Here is a 26,155-nt window from a genome sequence, read left to right as displayed (position 1 = left end):
CAAAAGTGATGGCACGGTCAGGATTTGCGGCGATTATAAAGTAACTATTAATCGTTTCTCGCTACAGGACCAATACCTGCTACCTAAGGCAGACGACCTATTTGTGACGCTGGCAGGAGGCAAGAGATTCACCAAGCTCGACCTGACTTCTGCCTACATGATGTAGGAGCTGGAGGAGTCTTTGAAAGGCCGCACCTGCAGCAATAGGCACAAGAGACTGTTCATCTACAACAGGTGTCCGTTTGGAATTCGGTCAGCTGCAGCGATCTTCCAGAGAAACATGGAGAGCCTACTCAAGTCGATACCACACACGGTGGTCTTTCAAGACGACATATTGGTCATGGATCGGGACACCGCCGAGCACTTACAAAACCTGGAGGAGGTCCTCTAGCGACTGGATCGCAAAGGGCTGCGGCTGAAGAGGTCGAAATGCGACTTCATGGCAACAGAAGTGGAGATTTTGGGGAGAAAGATCGCGGTGGACGGCATTCAACCCACAGATGCCAAGACAGAGGCGATCAGGAACGCACCCAGGCCACAGAACGTCACGGAACTGCGGTCGTTCCTGGGAATCAACTATTTTGATAACTTCCTATTGGGGTTAAGCACCCTTTTAGAGCCCGTACATGTGTTATTGCACAAAGGTGAGAATTGGGTATGGGGAAAAAAAACAAGTACCGTATATACTCGCGTATCATGCGACTTTTGAAGACCTAAATTGTAACCTAAATTTGGGGGGTCGCATGATACGCGAGATACAAAATTTGCGGGTGTGAAGTGCTGTCCAAGATTAGGCTGTTAGGCTGTTAAGCAGACCGTATCCACGCTGAATCTCGGCAGGTATCTCCTGGGCTGGATTGCAGCTCTATTGTCGCTTGTACTGTATCGGGGGGGATGAGAGAGAGTCGCGGAGGTCGGGGGGGGGAGAGAGAGTCGCGGCGGTCGGGGGGGGGAGCGGAGGAAAGGGACCGGACCGGATCCGACCTGACCCCCGCTCTCCCTACCCCGGCGACCCGACCTCCGCTCCCCCAACCCCCCCCCACCCGGCAACCCAACCTCCGCTTCCCCCCGGTGACCCAACCCGACCTCCTCTTCACCCCCCCTCACCCCCCCGGCGACCCGACCTCCGCCACCCACAACTCCCTCTGAAGTTTGCTGCATTGTTAGAGGCTCCATCTATCTCAGCCCATGCTCCTTTTACCCGCAAACACAGTAGAGGCTGTGGCTGAACGACGCTAGTCAAGCCAGCTGGAACGATTGCTGTATCGGTGTTCGATTCGCGAACAGCTTTCACAGCAGAATCCACTCGATGTTTCATGTTAAGGTCTGTATTCGATCTCAAAAAAGTGACTCGCATGATACATGAGATATATGGTAAAATCATGTTTTGGGGACGAAAATTCAGGGGTCGCATGATACGCGAGATCGCAGGATACGCGAGTATATACGGTAATTGCTTTTGTGAAAGCCAGAAACATTTTATGCTCCAACAAGCTGCTTGTATTGTATAACCCGTGTAAAATACTTGTGCTAGCATGTGACGCGTCGTCGTACGGAGTCGGGTGTGTATTACAACAAGCTAACGTTGCAGGGAAGTTGCAGCCTGTCGCCTATGCTTCCAGGAGCTTGTCTAAGGCCGAGAGGGCCTACAGCATGATTGAGAAAGAGGCATTAGCGTGTGTGTTCGTGGTAAAAAAAATGCATCAATACCTTTTTGGCCTCAAATTTGAGCTGGAAACCGATCACAGGCCCCTCACATCCATATTTGCTGAAAACAAGGGGATAAATACTAATGCCTCAGCCTGCATACAAAGGTGGACAATCGCGCTATCAGTGTATAACTATACTATCCGCCACAGGCCAGGCATCGAGAACTGTGCGGATGCTCTCAGTCAGCTACCATTGCCCACCACGGGGGTGGAAATGGCGCAGCCTGCAAACTTTTTGATGGTGGCTTAGCCCGCAGACTTGTTGATGGTCATGGAAGCATTTGAAAATGATAAATCACCTGTCACGGCCCGCCAGATTAGGACTTTGACCAGCCAAGATCCTCTGCTGTCCCAAGTAAAAAACTGTGTACTGCATGGGAGCTGGGCCAGCATCCCCGTTGAAATGCAAGAGCCAATCAAGCAGTTCCAGCGGCGAAAGGACAAGCTGTACATTCAGGCAGACTGCCTGCTGTGGGGTAACTGCGTGGTGCTACCAAAAAAGGGCAGGGACACGTTCATCTCGAATCTCCACAGCACACACCCGGGTATAGTAATGATGAAAGCTGATACGTCCTTACTATATAGTATAAATGCACACGAGGCCCATGCTTGAGAGAAGGTCAGTCTGTGACCTGTCCTTTATTCCTCAACACTCAAGTGATGAAGGTGGGTGGAGCTTCCCCTTTGGAGGTCCAGGTTAGGAGTGTCTCCCACCTAGTGGTCATTGTTCTCACACTGCACAACTTAGGTCAGTTTATACATGGGTTCCAATGCTGGTTGAATACATGACATCACCTCCCCCCCAAAGTCATATTGGGATCACAGGTTGAGTCTCTGGTGGTTTACGTTCTCTTGTAGAGCGCCTGAGTTGGGGCTCCGGTTGTTGGGCGCTGGCCTGAGTGTCTGCTGTTTGCGGTGCCTCAGGCCTATCTAGACTGCCCACAGTGATTGGGCTCTCCTCCCTTTGGTTCCAGTGTGCGGTCATCTGTGGTGGAGTGAACTCTACATCGTGTTCTTCCTCTGCTTCTTCTATGGGGTTGCTGAACCTCCTTTTTGTTTGATCCACGTGTTTGCGGCAGATTTGTCCATTGGTAAGTTTAACTACCAGAATCCTATTTCCCTCTTTGGCAATCACAATGCCTGCGAGCCATTTGGGCCCTGCAGCATAGTTGAGGACAAAAACAGGATCATTTACATCAATACATCGCGCCCTCGCATTCCTGTCATGGTAGTCATATTGTGGCTGGCGCCTGCTCTCGACAATTTCTTTCATGGTCGGGTTTTGAGCATCTTTTTCATTAACAGCTCTGCGGGTGGAACCCCTGTGAGCGATTGTGGTCAGGATCTATAGGCCAACAGGAGGCGTGATAAGCGCCTTTGTAGGGAACCTCCTTGGATTTTGAGCATCCCCTGTTTGATTATCTGCACTGCTCGTTCTGCCTGGCCGTTTGAGGCCGGCTTGAACGCTGCCGTTCTGACATGGTTAATTCCATTGCCTGCCATGAAGTCCTGGAATTCAGTGCTTGTGAAGTACGGGGCATTGTCGCTGACCAAGACGTCCGGTAGACCGTGGGCGGCGAACATTGTCCGTAAACTTTCTACCGTGGCAGAGGATGTGCTTGAATTTAAAATGTCACACTCGATCCATTTGGAGTTGGCGTCTACGACAACCAAAAATATTTTTCCCATGAAAGGACCTGCGTAGTCCACATGGATGTGTGACCTAGGTTTGGCGGGCCATAGCCAGGTGCTAAGGGGGACTTCCCTGGGCGCATTGCCCAGCTGGGCACATGTGTTGCACCTGGGAACACAAAGTTCCAGATCTGCGTCTATCCCTGGCCACCAAACGTGTGACCTGGCAATTGCCTTCTTCATGACAATGCCCAGGTGCTCTTTGTGGAGTTCTCTGATGAACACCTCTCTGCCCATCTGGGGCATGACTACGTGGTTTCCCCACAGTAAGCAATCGGCCTGAATCGAGAGTTCATCCCTGCGCCTGTGAAATGGTTTAAATTCCTCAGGGCATGCCCTGTATGTGGCTGCCCAGTCCCCATTCAGGACACATTTCTTGACTAGAGACAATAGCGGGTCTCTATTTGTCCAGACTTTAATCTGACGGGCTGTCACGGGTGAGCTTTCACTTCCGAAAGCTTCAACAGCCATGACCATCTCAGCAGCATGCTCGGTAGCCCCCTCAGTGGTGGCTAGAAACAGAGAAAATAGTTGCAGGAGTAGGCTATTCGAGCCTGCACCACCATTCAATAAGATCATGGTTGATCATTCGCCTCAACAACCCTTTCCTGCTTTCTCTCCATACCCCTTGATCCCTTTAGCCGTAAGGGCCATATCTAAATCCCTCTTGAATATATCCAATGAACTGGCATCAACAACTCTCTACGGCAGGGAATTCCACAGGTTAACAACTCTCTGAGTGAAGAAGTTTCTCCTCATCTCAGTCCGAAATGGCTTACCCCTTATCCTTAGACTGCGTCCTCTGGTTCTGGACTTCTCCAACATTGGGAACATTCTTCCTGCATCTAACCTGTCCAGTCCAGTCAGAATTTTATATGTTTCTATGAGATCCCCCCCTCATCCTTCTAAACTCCAATGTATAAAGGCCCAGTTGATCCAGTCTCTCCTCCATATGTCAGTCCTGCCATCCCAGGAATCAGTCTAGTGAACCTTCGCTGCACTCCCTCAATAGCAAGAATGTCCTTCCTCAGATTAGGAGACCAAAACTGAACACAATATTCCAGGTGGGGCCTCACCAAGGCTCTGTACAACTGCAGTAAGACCTTCCTGCTATTATACTCAAATCACCTAGCTCTGAACGCCAACATACCATTTGCCGCCTTCACCGCCTGCTGTACCTGCATGCCAACTTTCAATGACTGATGTACCATGACACCCAGGTCTCGTTGCACCTCCCCTTTTCTTAATCTGCTACCATTCAGATAATATTCTGCCTTTGTGTTTTTGCTCCCAAAGTGGATAACCTCATATTTATCCACATTATACTGCATCTGCCATGCATTTGCCCACTCACCTAACCTGTTCAAGTCACCCTGCAGCCTCGTAACATCCGCCACCCAGTTTAGTGTCATCTGCAAACTTGGAGATATTACACTCAATTCCATCATCTAAATCAATAATGTATATTGTAAATAGCTGGAGTCCCAGCACTGAGCCTTGCGGCATCCCACTAGTCACTGCCTGCCATTCTGAAAAGGACCCGTTTTTCCCGACTCTCTGCTTCCTGTCTGCCAACCAGTTCTCTATCCACGTCAGTACATTACCCCCAATACCATGTGCTTTAATTTTGCACACCAATCTCTTGTGTGGGACCTTGTCAAAAGCCTTTTGAAAGTCCAAATACACCACATCCACTGGTTCTCCCTTGTCCACTCTACTAGTTACATTCTCAAAAAATTCCAGAAGATTTGTCAAGCATGATTTCCCTTTCATAAATCCATGCTGACTTGGACCGATCCTGTCACTGCTTTCCAAATGCGCTGCTATTTCATCTTTAATAATTGATTCTAACATTTTCCCACCACTGATGTCAGGCTAACTGGTCTATAATTACCCCTTTTCTCTCTCCCTCCTTTTTAAAAAAAGTGTTGTTACATTAGCTACTCTCCAGTCCATAGGAACTGATCCAGATTCGATAGACTGTTGGAAAATGATCACCAATGCATCCAATATTTCTAGGGCCACTTCCTGAAGTGCTCTGGAATGCAGACTATCAGGCCCTGGGGATTTATCGGTCTTCAATCCCATCAATTTTCCTAACACAATTTCCCACCTAATAAGGATTTCCTTCAGTTCCTCCTTCTCACTAGATCCTCGGTCCCCTCGTATTTCCTGAAGGCTATTTGTGTCTTCCTTCATGAAGACAGTACCAAAGTATTTGTTCAACTGGTCTGCCATTTCTTTGTTCCCCATTATAAATTCACCTGAATCTGACTGCAAGGGACCTATGTTTGTCTTCACGAATCTTTTTCTCTTCACATATCTATAGAAGTTTTTGTAGTCAGTTTTTATGTTCCCAGCAAGCTTCCTTTCATACTCTATTTTCCCCCTTCTAATTAAACCCTTTGTCCTCCTCTGCTTAATTCTAAATTTCTCCCAGTCCTCAGGCTTGCTGCTTTTTCTGGCCAATTTATATGCCTCTTCCTTGGATTTAACACTATCCTTAATTTCCCTTGTTAGCCACGGTTGAGCCACCTTCCCCGTTTAATTTTTACTCCAGACAGGAATGTACAATTGTTGAAATTCATCCATGTGATTTTTAAATATTTGCCATTGCCTATCCACCATCAACCCTTTAAGTATCATTTGCCAGTCTATTCTAGCCAATTCACGTCTAATACCATCGAAGGTACCTTTCCTTAAGTTCAGGACCCTAGTCTCTGAATTAACTGTCCGTCTTAATAAAGAACTCTACCATATTCTGGTATAGGGGCCTCGCACAACAAGATTGCTAATTAATCCTTTCTCATTACACATCACTCAGTCTAGGATGGCCAGCCCTCTAGGTGGTTCCTCGACATAGTGGTCTTCAAAACCATCCCTAATACACTCCAGGAAATGCTCCTCCACTGTATTGCTACCAGTTTGGTTAGCCCAATCTATATGTAGATTAAAGTCACCCATGATAACTTCTGTACCTTTATTGCACGCATCCCTAATTTCTTGTTTGATGCTGTCCCCAACCTCACTACTACTGTTTGGTGGTCAGTACACAACTCCCACTAGTGTTTTCTGCCCTTTGGTATTCCGCAGCTCCACCCATACAGATTCCACATCATCCAAGCTAATGTCCTTCCTTACTATTGCGTTAATTTCCTCTTTAACCAGCAACGCTACCCCATCTCCTTTTCCTTTCTGTCTATCCTTCCTGAATGTTGAATACCCCTGGATGTTGAGTTCCCAGCCTTTGTCACCCTGGAGCTCTGTCTCCGTGATGCCAATTATATCATATTCATTAATTGCTGCCTGTGCAGATTTAACATTTAACAATCTGCTCGCTGAGATACTAACATTTGTTCAAAAAACAAACAGTGGGACCAATAATCTGTATATTTTCCTTTTTATTTCTTTAATCTTCATTGAGATGTGGAGATAAGTGCAGAACCACGTTATGGATGAAACGCAAACATGCTATTGCTTGTCTGTGTCAGTCATATTTGTTTTGATCCAGTGGTGAAATATAAACTTGGAACTGAGCTCGATTTTGATCTTACTATGGGACTAGAACAGCTTGCAAGTGATCTCTTTCAATTTTGAAAAGATCCCACATCACCTCACATTCTGTAATTGACTCACACTGCTCAATATCTGCATCTGTGACAGCCTAACCCAGGGGCTTTAACAGTATGTCCTCCTTGACATATGAACTAGATACCATACCCTCAGGTAGACTTCTCTAATCTTTCGACAAGCTGAACAAGGTTAAACAAGTAAGCCAAGGTTGATGACAAATCAAGAAGCTGGTTTATTTTGCAGAATACATATGACCAAAGAAAAGTAGCAATTCTGACACATATTACACCAGATCTCGCCATGGAGAATAGTCAGAAATCGTAAATGATCAGAACTTCTCATTTTAGTTGGTTGACTCCTTTCTACAGAAAGCTTAAATATAAAATAAAACTATTTCAGAAAAAAAATCACGAAGAAAACAAATCTAACGAATTTTTAAAGGTGTATAGTGCTAGAAATTCAGCAACATACTGCCCATTTACCGTCCATTTTACCACCCAATTACCACTGAGAAACAGTTTACTGCCCAAATGACGGCCAAACTCAAAATCACAGCCCATTTACCGACCATATATCGCCAACGGTAAATTCGACAGTCAGTTACCACCGGCGTTAACGATACCGCCCGCCCATTTTTTTTTTACTGATTTTGAAGTCGTTTCTCGTGCACCGCCTAAATATTGCCTGCGATAAATTCAGCAAATCGCCCATTTTTACTGCCGGACTAAAATACCACCCAGAAAACCCATGTCTTAACTGACCTCAACCCAGCAGTAGGGACGCCATTTTTTAAATCGGAGGAACTTGAGGAAAGACTGTTTGAAGTTCGTGAGAACATAAAAGTTATTATTGAGTTGTTTTTAAGGGTGTTTTTAAGGGTATCTGAGCATATTGTGGTCAATTTAAAGTACATTTGTTGTTTGAGGACATTTGAGGAATTTTGAGGACATCTTAGGACATTAAAAGGAATGGGGCCTGTAATTTCTGTGCCAATATTGCTGACTACTTATGTGCTGCGGAATAGAGCTCAAAGAAGGTTTATTGAAGGGCATTATGTGCCCAATCAAAGACGTCACAGATTTCTGAGGAGGAGGAGGCCTTACCCCAACGAATTTACAGGGAGAAGCGGTCATACCTGCACTTGTCCGATACACAGTGTGTTAGAAGGCTGTGCTTCCAAAAAGAGGTCATCAATGAGATATGCTAGCTCATTAAGGCAGACCTACAGCCTACCAGCACCATCAGGACTGCACTTCCCGTTGAGATGAAGGTGACTGCGGCTCTTGCCTTCTATGCATTGGGCTCCCTTCAGGCATCAGCTGGCGACATTTGCTGCATCTCTCAGTACGCCACATATCGCTGCATTCGCCAGATAACTGAAGCGCTTTACGCACGCAGGATGGACGTTATAAACCTCCCAGTGACCAGGGAGGCACAGAGTGAGAGGGCTTTAGGTTTTCAAGAATTGCAAACTTCCGCAAGGTCCAGGATGCCATGGACTGTATGCACGTTGCCCTGCAAGCACCTTTAGAGGAGCCAGAGGTGTACAGAAACAGAAAGGGATTCCAGTCCCTGAACGTGTTACAATAACAGCCATATAATTACATGCAATGTCATCGAAAAGACTATTGGAGTGCTCAAGCAGCGCTTCCGATGCCTGACCACTCTGGAGGCAGCCTACAAAACCACCCTGAGCAGGTCGCTTGGTTCATTATGGAGTGTTGCATGTTGCACAACTTAGCCATCATGAGGGGACAGAAATTGCCACAGGGGACTGCAGGACCACCTCAGGAGAGAGGGGAGGAGGAAGAGGAAGAGGAGGTCGAGGAGGACGAGGAGCCTAACGATAAACCCATGCCACCACCACTATCCCCCCCAACACCATAGGGGAAGCCTCATGGTGCTTTCGCAACTACAAAACTGCTACGTCAGCAGCTCATAAATTAATGCTTTGCTTGAGTGGTGAGAGTTACATTTTATTTTTGCCTGACCATTGTATGCAACCCTTATAATGATTGTTACCCCTCATTTTGTAAAAGTGAGTGAGACACTACACAAGAATGGTTCAGTTGAATAAAAGATTTTTTTATAAATTTTGAAATTTTGAACAAGTTTGTAAGAGTTAAAATAAAATAATAAATAATTATTTTTCCATATAATGTAATAAATAAAATTATTTCTCTTCGAACTATGACAAAACCCAAACATTAACAACAACCAACAGTGAAAACAGTAAAAACTACAAACACCCACAACACCCCCCAACAAGCAACAATTTTTCAGTTAAATCAACAGTAAAAGCTAGAAACCACCACAACAACCCCCACCCGGCATCAATTCTATCTGTGGCCACCTTTCCCACCTTCTTAACCCCAATTGCTTCTTCCCGTTACCCCTACCATTACCCCTACCCCTGCCCCTACCTGGGTTGGGACCACGGCGATGTGCAGAAGAGCAGCTCGACACTGCTGCTGTAGGGAGGGTAACAATGGTTCTGGAGAAGCTCGGGGTTCTGAACTCCCAGCTTCAGCGTCGGAAGCAATTAATTCCTTTTGATGCCATGGGTGGTATGACACCTTGTGGTGCAGTGCCATGTGCTGATTCCACCAATTGCCACATGGCATTGATGGAACCAGCAGTTCGCCACACCGCAACAATGAGCTCCGCCATGTCCGCCGATTGATGTGCGGATTGTGCAGCGATGTTCCTGGCTAAGTCATCAATGGCCTGGAGGAGCTCTCGACCTACGTTGACGCTCACCCTAGACTGTCCCACCATGTCTAGGTCGCCGTCTTCCTGTCGTGGAGCATACCTTCCCTGCCGGATCAACCTCCGCGGGGCTGAAACACTTGGTATGCGCTGCTGCACACCGCTTGGTCCCACTACTTCCTCCATTTGGAAGCCAGAAAAAATGGATTCCGACGAGGAAGAGGTGGTCGCAGGTAGAATAGACCCCTGAGTCTCCGCCTCCCCCTCCTCCACCACCTCCTGCACATAAGAACATAAGAACTAGGAGCAGGAGTAGGCCATTTGGCCCCTCGAGCTTACTCCGCCATTTAATAAGATCATGGCTGACCTGATCATGGACTCAGCTCCACTTCCCTGCCTGCTCCCCATAACCCTTTAAACCCTTATCGCTCAAAAATCTGTCTTATTTCTGCCTTAAATATATTCAGTGACCCAGCCTCCATGGCTCCCTGGGGCAGAGAATTCCAGATTTACAAGCCTCTGAGAAGAAATTTCTCCTCATTTCAGTTTTAAATGGGCAGCCCCTTATTCTGAGACTATGCACCCTAGTCTTAGTTAAATATTCTCCCTGCATCCACCTTGTCGAGCCCACTCGTTATCTTATATGTTTCGATACAATCTCCTCTCATTTTTCTGAACTCCAATAAGTATAGGCCCAACCTACTCAACCTTTCTTCATAAGTCAACCCCCTCATCTCCGGAATCAACCTACTGAATCTTCTCTGAACAGCCTCCAACACAAGTATATCCTTCCTTAAATACAGAGACCAAAACTAAACGGAGTAGTCCAGGTGTGGCCTCACCAATATCCTGTACAGTAATAGCAGGACTTCTCTGCTTTGATATTCTATCCCCCTTGCAATAAAGGCCAACATTCCATTTGCCTTCCTGACGCTGTACCTGCATACTAACCTCCAGGTCCCTCCGTACTGCAGCACTTTGCAATTTTTCTCCATTTAAATTATAATTTGCTTTTCTATTTTTTCTGCCAAAGTGGATAACCTCACATTTTCCCACATTATACTTCATCTGCCAAATTTTTGCCCACTCACTTAGCCTGTCTATATCTCTTTTTGTGTCCTCCTCACAATTTGCTTTCCCACCCATCTTTGTATCATCATTAAACTTGGCTACATTACACTCGGTCCCTTCATCCAAGTCATTAATATAGATTGTAAATAGTTAAGGCCCCAGCACCGATCCCTACGGCACCACTAGTTACCGTTTGCCAACCAGAAAATGACCCCATTTATCCCGACTCTCTCTTTTCTGTTAGCCAACCCCATGAACTTTTATCTTGTACAGTAACCTTTTATGTGGCACCTTATTGAATGCCTTCTGGAAATCCAAATACACCACATCCACTGGTTCCCCCTTATCCACCCTGCTAGTTACATCCTCAAAGAACTCCAGCAAATTTGTCAAACATGATTTCCCTTTCATAAAACCATGCTGACTCTGCTTGATTGAATTATGCTTTTCCAAATGTCATGCTACTGCTACCTTAATAATGGACTATGGGCTAGTGGGAGCCTGCTGAGTGCATCGGCGCAGTTTTCAGTGCCCGGTCTGTGCCGAATTGTATAGTCACAGGCGGCTAACGTGAGTGCCCACCTCTGTATGCGGGCCGATGCGTTTGCATTTATGGCCTTGTTGTCGGCCAAAAGGGACGTTAGGGGTTTGTGATCTGTCTCCAGCTCAAATTTCCTGCCAAACAGGTACTGGTGCATTTTCTTTACCGCATATACACAAGCGAGCGCCTCCTTTTCTATCATCCCGCAACCCCTTTCTGCCTGGGACAGACTTCTGGAGGCATAAGCTACCGGCTGTAACATTGACATGCTGCAACACACACCCGACACCATAGAACTATGCATCGCACGTCAACACAAGTTTCTTACATGGGTCGTATAGTGTTAACAGAGTGTTGGAACTATTAAAAGCCCTTTCCTGGATGTCCCCCCAGACCCATTCGCAACCTTTGCATAGGAGCACGTGCAGCGGCTCTAGCAGCGTGCTCAATTTGGGAAGAAAGTTACCAAAATAGTTCAGGAGCCCCAGGAACGAACGCAGCTCCATCGTGTTACGGGGTCTGGGTGCTCTCTGGATCACTTCCGTCTTGGACGCAGTAGGGCTGATCCCGTCTGTTGCTTCCCTCATCCCCAGGAATTCTACCTCTGGAGCTAGGAAAACGCACTTCGCCTTATTCAATCGCAGCCCTACCCGGTCCAGTCTGCGTATCACCTCCTCCAGGTTGTGGAGGTGTTCTTCAGTATCGTAACCCGTGATGAGGATGTCGTCCTGAAAAACCACCGTCCCTGGAATCGACTTGAGGAGTCTTTCCATATTTCGTTGGAAGATCGCGGCGGCCGAGCGAATCCCGAACAGACATCTGTTGTACTCAAACAACCCCTTGTGTGTCGCGATGGTGGTCAGCTTCTTCGGCTCACTCGCCAGCTTCTGGGTCATGTAAGCTGAGGTGAGGTCCAATTTTGAAAAAAGTTTGCCACCGGATAGCGTCGCCAAGAGGTCCTCCGCTCTCGGTAGCGGGTACTGGTCTTGGAGTAACACCCGATCGATGGTGGCCTTGTAATCACCACATATCCTGACTGACCCATCTGCCTTGAGCACCGGCATGATTGGGCTCGCCCAGTCACTGAATTGACTGGCGAGATGATGCCTTCTCTCAGCAGGCGGTCCAATTCGCCTTCTATCTTTTCCCGCATCATGTACGGCACCGCTCTGGTCTTGTGGTGTACTGGCCTGGCGTCCGGGTTTATGTGAATCACTACCTTGGCCCCCATGAAAGTGCCGATGCCGGGTTGAAATAATAAGTCAAATTTGTCCAGGATCTGTGAGCATGATACTCGCTCCACAGAGGAAATTGCATTGATATCGCCCCATTTCCAGTTCATGACAGCAAGCCAACTCCTCCCCAATAGTGCGGGACCGTCCCCTGGGACAATCCAGAGTGGCAACTTCTATAGATATGTAAAGAGAAAAAGTTTAGTAAAGACAAACGTAGGTCCCCTGCAGTTAGAATCAGGGGAAGTCATAACGGGGAACAAAGAAATGGCTGACCAATTGAACAAGTACTTTGGTTCGGTATTCACTAAGGAGGACACAAACAACCTTCCGGATATAAAAGGGGTCAGAGGGTCTAGTAAGGAGGAGGAACTGAGGGAAATCTTTATTAGTCGGGAAATTGTGTTGGGGAAATTGATGGGATTGGAGGCCGATAAATCCCCAGGGCCTGATGAACTGCATCCCAGAGTACTTAAGGAGGTGGCCTTGGAAATAGCGGATGCATTGACAGTCATTTTCCAACATTCCATTGACTCTGGATCAGTTCCTATCGAGTGGCAGGTAGCCAATGTAACCCCACTTTTTAAAAAAGGAGGGAGAGAGAAAACAGGGAATTATAGACCGGTCAGCCTGACCTCAGTAGTGGGTAAAATGATGGAATCAGTTATTAAGGATGTCGTAGCAGCGCATTTGGAAAAAGGTGACATGATAGGTCCAAGTCAGCATGGACTTGTGAAAGGGAAATCATGCTTGACAAATCTTCTGGAATTTTTTGAGGATGTTTCCAGTAAAGTGAACAAAGGAGAACCAGTTGATGTGGTATATTTGGACTTTCAGAAGGCTTTCGACAAGGTCCCACACAAGAGATTAATGTGCAAAGTTAAAGCACATGGGATTGGGGATAGTGTGCTGACGTGGATTGAGAACTGGTTGTCAGACAGGAAGCAAAGAGTAGGAGTAAATGGATACTTTTCAGAATGGCAGGCAGTGACTAGTGGGGTACCGCAAGGTTCTGTGCTGGGGCCCCAGGTGTTTACATTGTACATTAATGATTTAGATGAGGGGAGTAAATGTAGTATCTCCAAATTTGCGGATGACACTAAGTTGGGTGAGCTGCGAGGAGGATGCTATGAGGCTGCAGAGTGACTTGGATAGGTTAGGTGAGTGGGCAAATGCATAGCAGATGAAGTATAATGTGGATAAATGTGAAGTTATCCACTTTGGTGGTAAAAACAGAGAGACAGACTATTATCTGAATGGTGACAGATTAGGAAGCGAGACCTGGGTGTCATGGTACATCAGTCATTGAAGGTTGGCATGCAGGTACAGCAGGCGGTTAAGAAAGCAAATGGCATGTTGGCCTTCATAGCGAGGGGATTTGAGTACAGGGGCAGGGAGGTGTTGCTACAGTTGTACAGGGCCTTGGTGAGGCCACACCTGGAGTATTGTGTACAGTGTTGGTTTCCTAACTTGAGGAAGGACATTCTTGCTATTGAGGGAGTGCAGCGAAGATTCACCAGACTGATTCCCGGGATGGTGGGACTGACCCATCAAGAAAGACTGGATCAACTGGGCTTGTATTCACTGGAGTTCAGAAGAATGAGAGGGGATCTCATAGAAACGTTTCAAATTCTGACGGGTTTAGACAGGTTAGATGCAGGAAGAATGTTCCCAATGTTGGGGAAGTCCAGAACCAGGGGTCACAGTCTAAGGATAAGGGGTAAGCCATTTAGGACCGAGATGAGGAGAAACTTCTTCACCCAGAGAGTGGTGAACCTGTGGAATTCTCTACCACAGAAAGTAGTTGAGGCCAATTCACTAAATATATTCAAAAGGGAGTTAGATGAAGTCCTTACTAATAGGGGGATCAAAGGGTATGGCGAGAAAGCAGGAATGGGGTACGGAAGTTGCATGTTCCGCCATGAACTCATTGAATGGCGGTGCAGGCTAGAAGGGCTGAATGGCCTACTCCTGCACCTATTTTCTATGTTTCTATGTTTTCTATGTTCTCTGAATCTTTGTGGGTCACGACTACCGTGGCGCTGCCTAGCACCGGAATGATCTGCTTTGTGTAAGTCCGTAGCTGTGCGTCAATAATTTTGGCCTCCTGGCCTTGGACGCCCACAACTTTTCGAACTGTTTGATACCCATCAGTGACTGGCTGGCCCTCGTATCTCGCTCCATTGATACTGGGATGCCATTGAGGAGAACTTTCATCATTATCGGTGGCGTCCTGGTGTATGAACTGCATACGTGCTCCACATGAACTCGCTGAACTTCAGCTTCCAGCGATTTCCCCCAGGGTTCATTTCTGCAATTTCTGCAGGTATTTTGCTCATCTCTGCAAACTCCGGCTGAGTGTGTGCCTCCACGCCTCCAACATGAGCTGCTGTTGGAAACAAAAGGTCCCTTGCCAGTCGATCGTCCCTGACTGCACCGTGACTGTCCTTGATTGCACCATTAACAGGTGTTGATGGCCCCATTATTGGCTGCATTGTCCCTTGCAATGGCGTGAATCGCCGTTCAACTTGCCATTGTCTGTCGAACTCCCTCTCTGGGTTCGACTACATGTTGGGGCATGCCCGACTGCCCTTTCTGCCTGGAGAACTGTGTGCTGCTTTAACACTGTTGAATCTCTGTCGCAACCATTCCTTAACACATCTGTTCTGCTAGTGGCCATGTTCGCGTGGTTTAAATCCCAGTTTCTAGTCGCCATTGATACGTCCTTACTACACAGTATAAATGCACATGAGGCCCATGCTTGAGAGAAGGTCAGTCTGTGACCTGTCCTTTATTCCTGAGCACTCAAGTGATGAAGGTGGCTGGAGCTTCCCCTTTTATACCTGAAGGTCCAGGTTAGGAGTGTCTCCCACCTCGTGGTCATTGTTCTCATAGTGTACAACTTAGGTCAGATTATACATGGGTTACAATGCTGGTTGAATACATGACAAAAGCGATAGCCAGATCCTAAGTGTGGTGGCCCGGTATCGACTCTGACTTAGAGTCCTGTGTACGGCAATGCAGCGTATGTGCTCAGTTGAGCAACGCACCCAGAGAGGCACCACTAAATTTGTGGTCCTGGCCCTCCAGACCATGGTCGAGGATCCATGTCGACTATGCAAGCCCGTTTCTCGGTAAAATGTTCCTGATGGTGGTGGATGCTTTTTGAAAATGGATTGAATGTGAAATAATGTTGGGAAGCACTGCCACCGCCACCATTGAAAGCCTGAGGGCCATGTTTGCCTCCCATGGCCTGCCTGACATACTGATCAGTGACAACGGGCCATGTTTCACCAGTGCCGAATTTAAAGAATTCATGACCCGCAATGGGATCAAACATGTCACCTCGGCCCAAATTAAACCAGCCTCCAATGGGCAGGCAGAGCGGGCAGTACAAACAATCACCAGAGCCTCAAACGAGTCACAGAAGGCTCACTCCAAACCCGCCTGTCCCGAGTACTGCTCAGCTACCGCACGAGACCCCACTCGCTCACAGGGGTGCCCCCGGCTGAGCTACTTTTGAAAAGGACACTTAAAACCAGACTCTTGCTGGTTCACCCTAACTTGCATAATCAGGTAGAGAGCAGGCAGCAGCAACAAAATGTAAACGATGGTCGCGCCACTGTGTCATGGGGAAATTGATCTGAATGACCCTGTGTATGTGCTAAACTATGGACATGGTCCCAAGTGGATTGCGGGCACGGTGATAGCTAAAGAAGGGAATAGGGTGTTTGTAGTCAAACTGGACAACGGACAAATTTGCAAAAAGCACCTGGACCAATCGAGGCTGCGGTTCACAGACTGTCCTGAACAACCCACAGCAGACACCACCTTTTTCGAGCCCACAACACACACCCAAAGGATCAACGACACCACGCCGGACCAGGAAATCGAACCCATCATGCCCAACAGCCCAGCAAGGCCACGCTCACCCTGCAGCCCTGTAGGGCCAATAACACGCCAGCCCAGCGAGGGCACAGCCAACATACCAGAACAGACATTTGTGCCGAGGCGGTGCACCAAGGAAAGAAAAGCTCCCGACCACCTCACCTTGTAAATAGTTTTCACTTTGACTTTGGGGAGGAGTGATGTTGTGTATCTGTAAAGCATGCACTCCTATGTTCCACCACCAGGGAGCTCATCCCCTGAAGTCCCAAGGGATCCCAGCATTCCTTGGGAGCACTGTATATAAGCTGGCCCCTAAGGCCTGTTCCTCACTGGAGTGTCTTATTAAAGACTGAGGTCACTGTTACTTTAACCTCCCTGTGTGCAGCCTCATCTGTGTTAGGAACACAATAGTGACCACCAGACGAAATAAGAATGCTAGGCAGATAGTGCAGGAGTCCCCCTGTGAGTCTATTTTACTTTCAAACCGATATTCACTTCTGAGTATCAGTGAGGGTGATGGTGCCTCTGGGGCGTGCAGCCAGAACCAATTCCAAGGCACCACAGGTGGCTCAGCTGCATAGCGGGAAGGGACGAAGAATAAAAGAGCTCTCGTGATAGGAGATTCAATAGTTAGGGGAACAGACCGGCGTTTCTGCGGCCGTAGACGTGACTGCCGAATGGTATGGTACCTCCCTGATGCCAGGGTCAAAGATGTCACAGATTGGATGCAGGGCATTCTGCGGGGGGAGGTTGTGGTCCATTTCGGGACCAACAACATAGGTAGAAAGAGGAATGAGGTCCTACAGGCAGAATTCAGGGAGCTAGGAAGAAAATTAAATGATAGGACCTCAAAAGTAGTAATCTCCGAGTTACTACCGGTGCCACGTACTAATGAGTACAAGAATAGAAGGATAGAAAGGACAAACACGTGATTGGAGAGTTGGTGTAGGAGGGAGGGCTTTAAATTCTTGAGACATTGGGACCACTTCTAGGGGAGATGGGACGTACGGGTTGCACCTCAGTATCGCTGGGACCAATATCCTTACTAGGGCTGTTGGGGAGAGTTTAAACTAGCTTGGCACAGGGATGGTAACCTGAGATCAAATTCAATAGGGAAGGAAGTAAAGCAGAAATTGAATAGCAAGAGTGTAGAAAGCAAATCTGTAAGACAGATGAAACAAGGCTTAGTAAGTAATAAGCAAGGAGGTCTTTCTGTGCTAAATGGTATATACTTTAATGCAAGGAGTATAGCAAATAAGGCGGATAAGCTAAGAGCACAGGTAGACACTTGGGAGAATGACATTATAGCCATTACAGAAATATGGCTGAAAGAGGGGCAGGTTTTGCAGATCAATATGTCTGGTTACTGGATCTTAGACAAGATAGAGAGGGGGGTTAAAAGGGGGAGGGGGGGGCATCACAGTGCTTATTAAAGAAAATATTACAGCGGTGAGGAGGGATGATATGTTAGAGGGATCATCAAATGAGGCCATATGGGTCGAATTGAAAAATAAAAAAGGGGGCAATCACACTGCTGGGCGTGTATTATACATCCCCAAACAGTGGGAGGGAGATAGAGGAGCAAATATGCAGGCAAATTGCTGTGAAGTCCAAAAACCATAGGGTAGTAATAGTAGGGGATTTTAACTGTTGAAATATTTATTGGGACAAATATAGTGTGAAGGGTATAGAGGGTGCGGAATTCTTGAAATGCATTCAAGAGAAATTTTTTAGTTAGTATGTAGCAAGTCCAACATGAGAGGGGGGCAGTTTTGGATTAAGTTTTGGTGAATGAAGCTGGGCAGGTTGAAGGGGTATTAGTGGGAGATCACTTGGGTGCCAGAGACCATAATTCAGTCAGATTCAAGTTGGTTATGGATAAGGACAAGGATAGGCCTGGAATATAAGTCCCAAATTGGGGAAAGGCTAATTTTGCTAAGTTAAGGAGTGATTTGGCCACACTGGACTGGAAACAGCTACTTGTGGGTAAATCAGTGTCGGAACAGTGGGAGGCATTCAAGCAGGAGATCCAGAAGGCTCAGGCCAAACATGTGCCCTTAAAGAAAAAGGATGGGAATAAAAATTCTAGAGCCCCCTAGATGTCTAGGGACTTACAGGAGAGGATAAAGAAAAAAAGGTATACTTATGTCCTATACCAATAGCTAAATACTATAGAATCTTTAGAGGAATATAGAAAGTTAAGAGACAAAATTAAAAAGGATATTAGGAATGCTAAGAGAGAGCACGAAAAATTCTTGGCTAGTAAAATTAAAACCCTAAGATGTTCTATAAATATATTAAGAGTAAGAGGATAACTAAAGAAAGGGTAGGGCCTATTAGAGACCATGAGGGTAATCTTTGTGTGGAGGTGGAAGATGTTGACAAGGTTCGTAACGAATACTTTACATCTGTTTTCACAAAGGAAAGGGGCAATGCAGATACTACTATCGAGGAGGAGTGTGATATTCTGGATGAAATAAATATAGTGAGAGAGGAAGTATTAAGGGGTTTAGCAGCTTTGAAAGTAGATAAGTCCCCAGGCCCAGATGAAATGCATCCCATGCTGTTGAACAAAGTAAAAGAGGAAATAGCAGAGGCGTTGACCATTATTTTCCAGTCCTCTTTGGATTTGGGCATGGTGCCGGAGGATTGGAGGACTGCTAATGTAGTACCCTTGTTTAAGAAGGGAGAAAGGGATAGGCCGAGTAATTAAAGGCCTGTCATCCTAACCTCAGTGGTGGGAAAAGTATTGGGAAAAATCCTGAAAGACAGGATAAATCTATATTTGGAAAGACAAGGATTAATTAGGGAAAGTCAGCACGGATTTGTTAAGGGAAGATCGTATTTGACTAACCTGATTGAATTTTTTGAGGAGATAACCAAGAGGGTCGATGAGGGTAGTGCATATGATGTAGTGTATATGGACTTTAGTAAAGCTTTTGATAAGGTCCCACATGGTAGACTGGTCACGAAGGTTAAAGCCCATGGGATCCAGGACAAAATGGCAAGTTGGATCCAAAATTGGCTTGGAGGTAGGAAGCAAAGGGTGATGATTGATGGATGTTTTTGTGACTGGAAGAATGTTTCCAGTGGGGTTCCACAGAGCTCAGTACTGGGTCCCTTGCTTTTTGTGGTATATATCACCGATGTAGATTTGAATATAGGGAGTATGAAAAAGAAGTTTGCAAACGACACTAAAATTAAATGTGTGGTTGATAATGAAGAGTAAAGTCATGGGCTGCAGAAGGATATCAATTTACTGGTCAGGTGGGCAGAGCAGTGGCAAATATAATTTAATTCAGAAAAGTGTGAGGTAATGCACTTTGGGAGGGCTAATAAGGAAAGGGTATACACATTAAGTGGTAGGCCACTTAATAGTGTAGATGAACAAAGGGACCTTGGAGTGCTTGTACACAGATCGCTGAAATTTGCAGTCCAGATGGATAAGGTGGTGAAGAAGGCATACGGAATGCTTGCCTTTATTGGGTGAGGCATAGAATATAAGAGCAGGGAGGTTATGCTTAAATTGTATAATACTTTGGTTAGGCCACAGCTGGAGTATTGTGTGCAGTTCTAGTCGCTGTATTATAGGAAGGACATGATTGCACTAGAGAGGGTGTAGAGGAGATTTACTAGGATGCTGCCTGGAATGGAGAATCTTAGTTCTGAGGACAGATTGGATAGGCTGGGTTTGTTCTCATTGGAACAGAGGAGTTTGAGAGGATACCTCATTGAGGTGTGCAAAATATTGAGGGGCCTGGACATAATGGATAGCAAGGGCCTATTTCCATTGGTGGAAGGGGTCTATTATGAGGGGGCATAGTTTTAAGGTGGTTGGTGGAAGGTTTAGAAGGGATTTGAGAGGGGGCTTCTTTACGCTGAGGGTTGTGGGGATTTGGAACTCACTGCCTGGAAGAGTGGTGGATGCAGAAACCCTCACCACTTTTAAGAGATGGTTGGATGGGCACTTAAAGTGCAGTAATCTGCAGGGTTACGGACCTAGAGCTGATAATTGGGATTAGACTGGATAACCTCTTGTTGGCCGGCGCAGATATAATGGTTAAGTATTGCAGGGAATCGCCTAAGGCCAGGTGATCTCCTACATTAGTTTCAATCGCCTGGATGGGTCGGAGAGGAATTTTCCCAGATTTTTTTCTCCCTAAATTGGCCTGGGTTTTTATCTGGTTTTTGCCTCTCCCAGGACATCACATGGCTCTGGTTGGGGTGGAGTGTAGAATATTTCAGTGGAAGGGGTGTCGCAGTTGTGTGAGGCGGATTGGTTGGGCTGGGTGCTCTTTGCCTTTCCGTCATTGTTCATTGTTCATAGGTTTATATCTAACCTTTAGGGCTGCTGACTGAGGGCTGTGCAGCTCATTGTCGGCTGGCATACACACGATGGGCCGAAATGACCTCCTTCTGTGCTGTAAATTTCTATGTTTCTATATTTCTATGTCAGACAAGTTTCCCATCAGCTGTCCCAACTGTGCATCAAGTGCATCCACCATTCCCTCTTTAATCTGCCCTGCCAGTGGTGGTCCTATTCCTCCAGACAATGTTGCTACTTCTCCTGACAGTCCCGCAATTCCTATCCTCACCTCACCCATGGTTTCCAGGAGCGAACTGGTTGGCTGCATACTCTTCCAACTCATCCCGATGAGCTGTACCACGTCTACCTGCACTTGTGGTTCAGCTATCCTTTCCACCCTCCTTTGCCATCACCCACCTGTGCCTTGCTCCTCAACCCTATTGGGCATCCCTCTCACAGGTGTGCGTTGCTGGACCACACTGGGACACGCATCCTGATCCATGGACTGTACCGGCTGCAGGTCCAATATGACCATCTGATCAGTGAGGGATCTTCATGCTGGCCTTCATCCAGACCATCCTGCTCAAAATCAGGAAACAATTCTGGAGTCTCTTCTGGATGTCCTTCGGGTGCTACTTCTGCTGGTACTTCTGCTTGTCCTTCTGGATCATCTTCTGCCTCTTCCCGATGCGCAGCTGCTGTAAAACATATTGAAAACATCCATTAAAGTCTAGCTAGTCCACGCAGTCTTTAGCCAGCCCACAGTGCAAATTGCAGAGCTTACCCCGTCTCTTTGACCTGGGCCCAGCGTCCACATTGGTGGTGGATCTCCTTCAGTGAGCTTCAATCAGATCAGAGAGCCTCTGTTCCAGCTGGCTCAATTGCAGCTTACTTGGAGGTCCTCCACCAGTACAATTCCTGTGGTTCCTGATCTTCGCATTCTTCAACTGCAAAGATGAAAATAGAACATTTTAAGAGCGCGTCCTTTTATGTGGTGGCCACACACACACACACACACACACACACACATTTACAAATGTAATTGCAGTGCATACTTACTTTAACTAATTGTCCAAGGTCCTGCCACTTTTTTTTTCAGCTGCCCGCCGATTCTCCGGGTGATGGTTACTGCATTGTACTTTACAGCAACATCATCCCAACGTTGAGCCATTATAGCAAGTGTTACTTTTTTTTCGCTTTTCCCCCCAAGTTGGCAGCTGATCCCATTTCCTCTCAATGATATCTACCAGGGATACCACTTCGTCTGGGAAAAATCGAATAGCCCTTTCTTCTCATTGTCCTTCGAATTCCTCTTCCACTTCCCTCTCAGCCATGTTTTGCAGGTTTTAATGCTCAAAATTGCAGAAAGATCCAGCCAGCACGATCCGATCACAAAAGGAAAAATTATCCGATCACAAAGGGCTCTTTAAATATGCCTGATCCAGACCAGGAAGTTTCTTTTTTCATACATGCCCAGACAGCTTTTAGCGGAGACTTGAAGTTCCGCCCCCCCCCCAGACAACTTCGGAGAGCGAGGCGCTAAATTCAAATAGTTGTTTGGCGAAGTCTTGATTTTTTTTTTCTGCCGCGAATGTACAAAATTAATTGTACGCTAACATGAGTGCAGCAAGTGTGAAATCGTCCCTCGCAATACACTCCAACTGCTCCTATCACGTTCTGAAAGATCACCTACAGCCCCCATGTTAGATGCCACTAACCTGCGAATACAAACTGACGAAGCACATGCAAGATCCAAACAGTTTGAACGGAGGCCACGAGAACATTCACACACTATCACCTATCCTACTGTGGTAGACATATGTGGCACAACAGCAGAGAAACCCTTTTTGATCCTCTTCCTATTTTTCTCTTTGCAGTCCAAGCACTCCCATAATCGAAGGAAGCACCTGTGGACTGGCGGGGGTCCGCCTCAAACAATCCCACTGACGGATGTGGAGGAGAGGGTCTCTGCCCTCATTGGAGTCCCAGCTCAGACAGTTAGCAGGGGCGATGCTGATTCCCTTTGGGTCGGGAGGGTATGTAAATGGATGGCGCGACTGAAGACACTGCATTGATAGATATTATGGGGTTGAGGCGGCCCTTTAAATGAGCCTGTACTATGCCACCTTCCTTATGTTACTCTGCCCCCTCCCCTGATACTAACCACTCATCTGTTGTTTTCAACTCCCAGATGGCCAGCCAGAGGCACAGTATCCCTCGAGGGAGGCCTCCACTTCAGGCCATACTGCAGGTGACGAGGGACTGGAGCAGACAGCTTTGGTGGAGTATCAGAGCCCACCAGTTGCCCCGGTGGCCGCGATGCTAACTTCCCAGGGTTTGAGGGTTTGGAGACTCCTAGTCCCAGTGGCATACAGCAACGCAACGCAGTGCCGTGGTGGAATCCCACAGGCCAGCCCTCCGGAGGGTGAGCCGGCAAAGTCGGTCTGCTCAAAAACAGGCAGATGTGGAACTGGACCTGGTGGAAATGTCCAGGGAAACTGCAGTGAAGCACCGTGACCTTATTGATTAATTGGGATGGATCCCAGAAAGCATCAACAAACTTGCGGAGGGAGCATCGCAGATTGTCGTTATTAGCCATGAGTCCAGCAAGGCCATCATTGCCCACACACACCAGGCCAGGTGCTGGTCCAGTGAATCCTCAGGCACCGTCTGCATTGTCTGGCTCCCCAACACAGCAGCCCTCCAGCAGCCACAGACATGGGAGGGAAGTGGGGGGGAAGTCTCCTGAAGACCCATTCATTGCCAGGAATGTCTGTACCATTGTCCACATTATGTAGTTGTGTGATAACAATGCCCTCCTGTTCAATGGTGTTGCTGCATGAAGCAGTGTACATTTACATTTTGTTCACTGCATGAAGCAGCCTTGTGTTCTTTCACATTTTGTTCACTGCAAGGTGCAGTTTTGTGTTACTTTACAATTTTCTCACTGCATGAAGCAGTTTACTGTTTCTTTACATCTTGTTCACTGCATGAAGCAGTTTTGTGTTAATTTAAATGTTGTTGAGTGCAGGGAGCGGATTTATGTTAATTTACATGTATCTGACCGCAGGGATCAGTTCTGTGTTCATAAGTCATTAACCATTGTATAGTTTTTGGTTTGGGGGGGTGGGAGCGAGGGGGGAATCGAAACTGTTGCATTTTGATTAAAAAATTGTTGTTTGGCCTTTGACATTACTGTCTTGTGACTCATTCGCAGAAGCAGTTGTAGAATAGCCAGCTTGGTGGCATAGAATAGTGAGGCAACGCTCCAACCTCCCCTTCCACATTCAAGCAAACCTGTCAATGATGAGCTGTCGATGTAAGGCTCTTGCTGCGGCCACATCTCCACGCTGCCTCCCCTATGGTTGTGGTGGACATGCTATGGGTTCCGTGGCAGGCTCCTCTTCCTTGTCCTCCTCCTCCTGAGGTGGTCCTGCAATCCCCGTTGGCAATGCCTGTCCCCTCATGATGGCTAAGTTGTGTAACATGCAGCACTTGACAATAAACTCGGAGACCTTCTGAGGGGAATATTGAAGGCTGCCTCCAGAGCGGTCCAGGCTGTTCAATGATGTTGCGGGTGGCTGCATGGCTGTCATTATAGTGCTGCTCGGCTTCTGTGGCAGGTTTCCAGAGGGGTGTCATGAGCCAGGTGGCCAAGCCATATCCTTTGTCCCCGATCAGCCAGCTCTGTCCTTGTCTTTGTCGCTGAAACATTCATGAGACACTGCTCTTACGCAAGATGAAAGCATCATATATGCTCCCTGGATAGCGGGCATTAACTGAGGATGCGCTGAGTGTGGTCGCAGAGCAGCTGAATGTTTAGGGAGTGGTATCCCTTTCTGTTTCGGGAGACCTCTGCATTCTGTGTTGGTGCTCGCAGGGCATACAGTCAATCGCACCCTGAACCTTGGGGAAGCCTGTAAATCGTGCAAAACCTATAGCCCTCTCATTCTGGCTGACCCTGCTCATTGGGAACTTTATGAAGTCCATTCTGCTTGCGAACAGTGCATTTGTCACTTGGTGAATGCAGCAATGTGCAACGTGCTGTAAGATATGTCCCCTGCTGTTGCCTGGGAGGAGTCGGAGACATAGAATGCCATCGCCACTGTAACCTTAACATCGACGGGCAGCACAGTCCTGTTGGCGCTGGTAGGCTGTAGGTCTGCCTGTAGAAGCTGGCAAATCTCTGTCAGCACTTCTTTTCTGAAGCCCAGCTGTCGAACGCACTGAGCATCAGCAATTCTGGAGATATGAACGATGTTCCCTGTAAACCCATGGGGGGTAAGGCATCCTCCCCAAACATCTGTGACCTCTTCGATTCCGTTGCCCACCATGGACAAGAACTCTTCTTCCAGCTTGAAGCTGCCTGCCAATAGCAACCAGCATGATTTGCTGGTGAACTAGCATTGCCCCCATTGAAATCTCTTACTGACCTTGAAACTAAAGAATGAAGTCACGTAAAAATGCCGCTTTAAACTATAGACTCACGCAACGTTCTGTGCCCAACCGTGGCAGTCACTTACAACTGCGATATAAGATCCTCCAACCTCCCTTTAAATATGCCGCCAATTGTGCCTGCTGCATCCTGGGACTGCCTGGTTTTTTCGGTCGGTTCCTGGGGCGGTCGCCAAGTCAGGAGTTAGGGTCTAAAGTTCCTGTTGGGGTGCTAGCGCAGTCTTGCACGATGGTTTACATCATCATGATGGTCAAAATGGAGGGCAGGATGGTAAGTTTTTGCACCGGTGCTAAATCGTTAGCGAAACTTCAGGCTAGGCGCTAATTCCTGGATGTCCCATTTGATGCCCAGAAACACCATTTACCGCCATGCCGGGGTGCGAAACGAGGTGCAAAATAGCAGAAAATCCAGCCCTCTGTTTTTCTATTTTTCCTAGCAAAGAGGATATCTTCACATTTCTCCACATTATATTCCATTTGCTATGTTCTTGCTCACTCACTTAGCTTGTCTTTATCCCCTTGAATATATATGTTTATATGCTTCACCTCACCTTCTCTTTCTTCTTTCATGATATCCAAGATCTACAACCCATCCAGGCAGTGGTTGAGCACCTGTCGTCTTCTCTCAGGATGACAGCATTCATCCTCACACCTCTCCCAAACCCCCTCCCCCTTCTTCTAGCAGCTTGTCCTGCTTTGCATGGCCTTGACTCATCCTCCCAGTCATGCTGGATTCCAAGAGGAAGGCTTACAAGTGCACCCATTTCTGGGAGCAGCTGGCTTGTGCAGAAACCTTGAAGTCAGTAAAAATGCTTCAGCACCTGCCACAACACTCCCTGTAGACTGTTGAAACTTGAAACAACGATAGAAAGCACTAAAAATGTGCAGAATTGCAGCAATAGCCAGATGAAATAAACCAGCAACTAACCTGTAAGTAATTAATGATTCCTTTAAATAGCATTGTTGGGGGGTCCTTCAC

General features: G+C 47.1%; 1 long non-coding RNA gene across 3 annotated transcripts in view; it reads left to right on the top strand.

Annotated features, from left to right (window-relative positions):
• Positions 1 to 23,815, top strand: part of LOC139275035 (uncharacterized) — a 32,728-nt gene extending 8,913 nt beyond the window's left edge. For 2 of the 3 annotated variants that reach the window (XR_011595660.1, XR_011595661.1), the window contains exon 3: positions 22,913 to 23,815. This is a non-coding gene — a long non-coding RNA (uncharacterized lncRNA). Of the gene's footprint in view, positions 1 to 22,598; positions 22,758 to 22,912 lie in introns of all 3 variants that reach the window. The other variant, XR_011595659.1, reaches the window with a different exon arrangement.
• Positions 23,816 to 26,155: the final 2,340 nt, after the last annotated feature.

The sequence above is a fragment of the Pristiophorus japonicus genome, chromosome 10 (assembly GCF_044704955.1).
Source record: "Pristiophorus japonicus isolate sPriJap1 chromosome 10, sPriJap1.hap1, whole genome shotgun sequence".
In the NCBI taxonomy this organism is placed as follows: domain Eukaryota; kingdom Metazoa; phylum Chordata; class Chondrichthyes; family Pristiophoridae; genus Pristiophorus; species Pristiophorus japonicus.
Note: the sequence above shows the minus strand (reverse complement) of the source record. Positions and strands in the feature narration are given on the sequence as shown.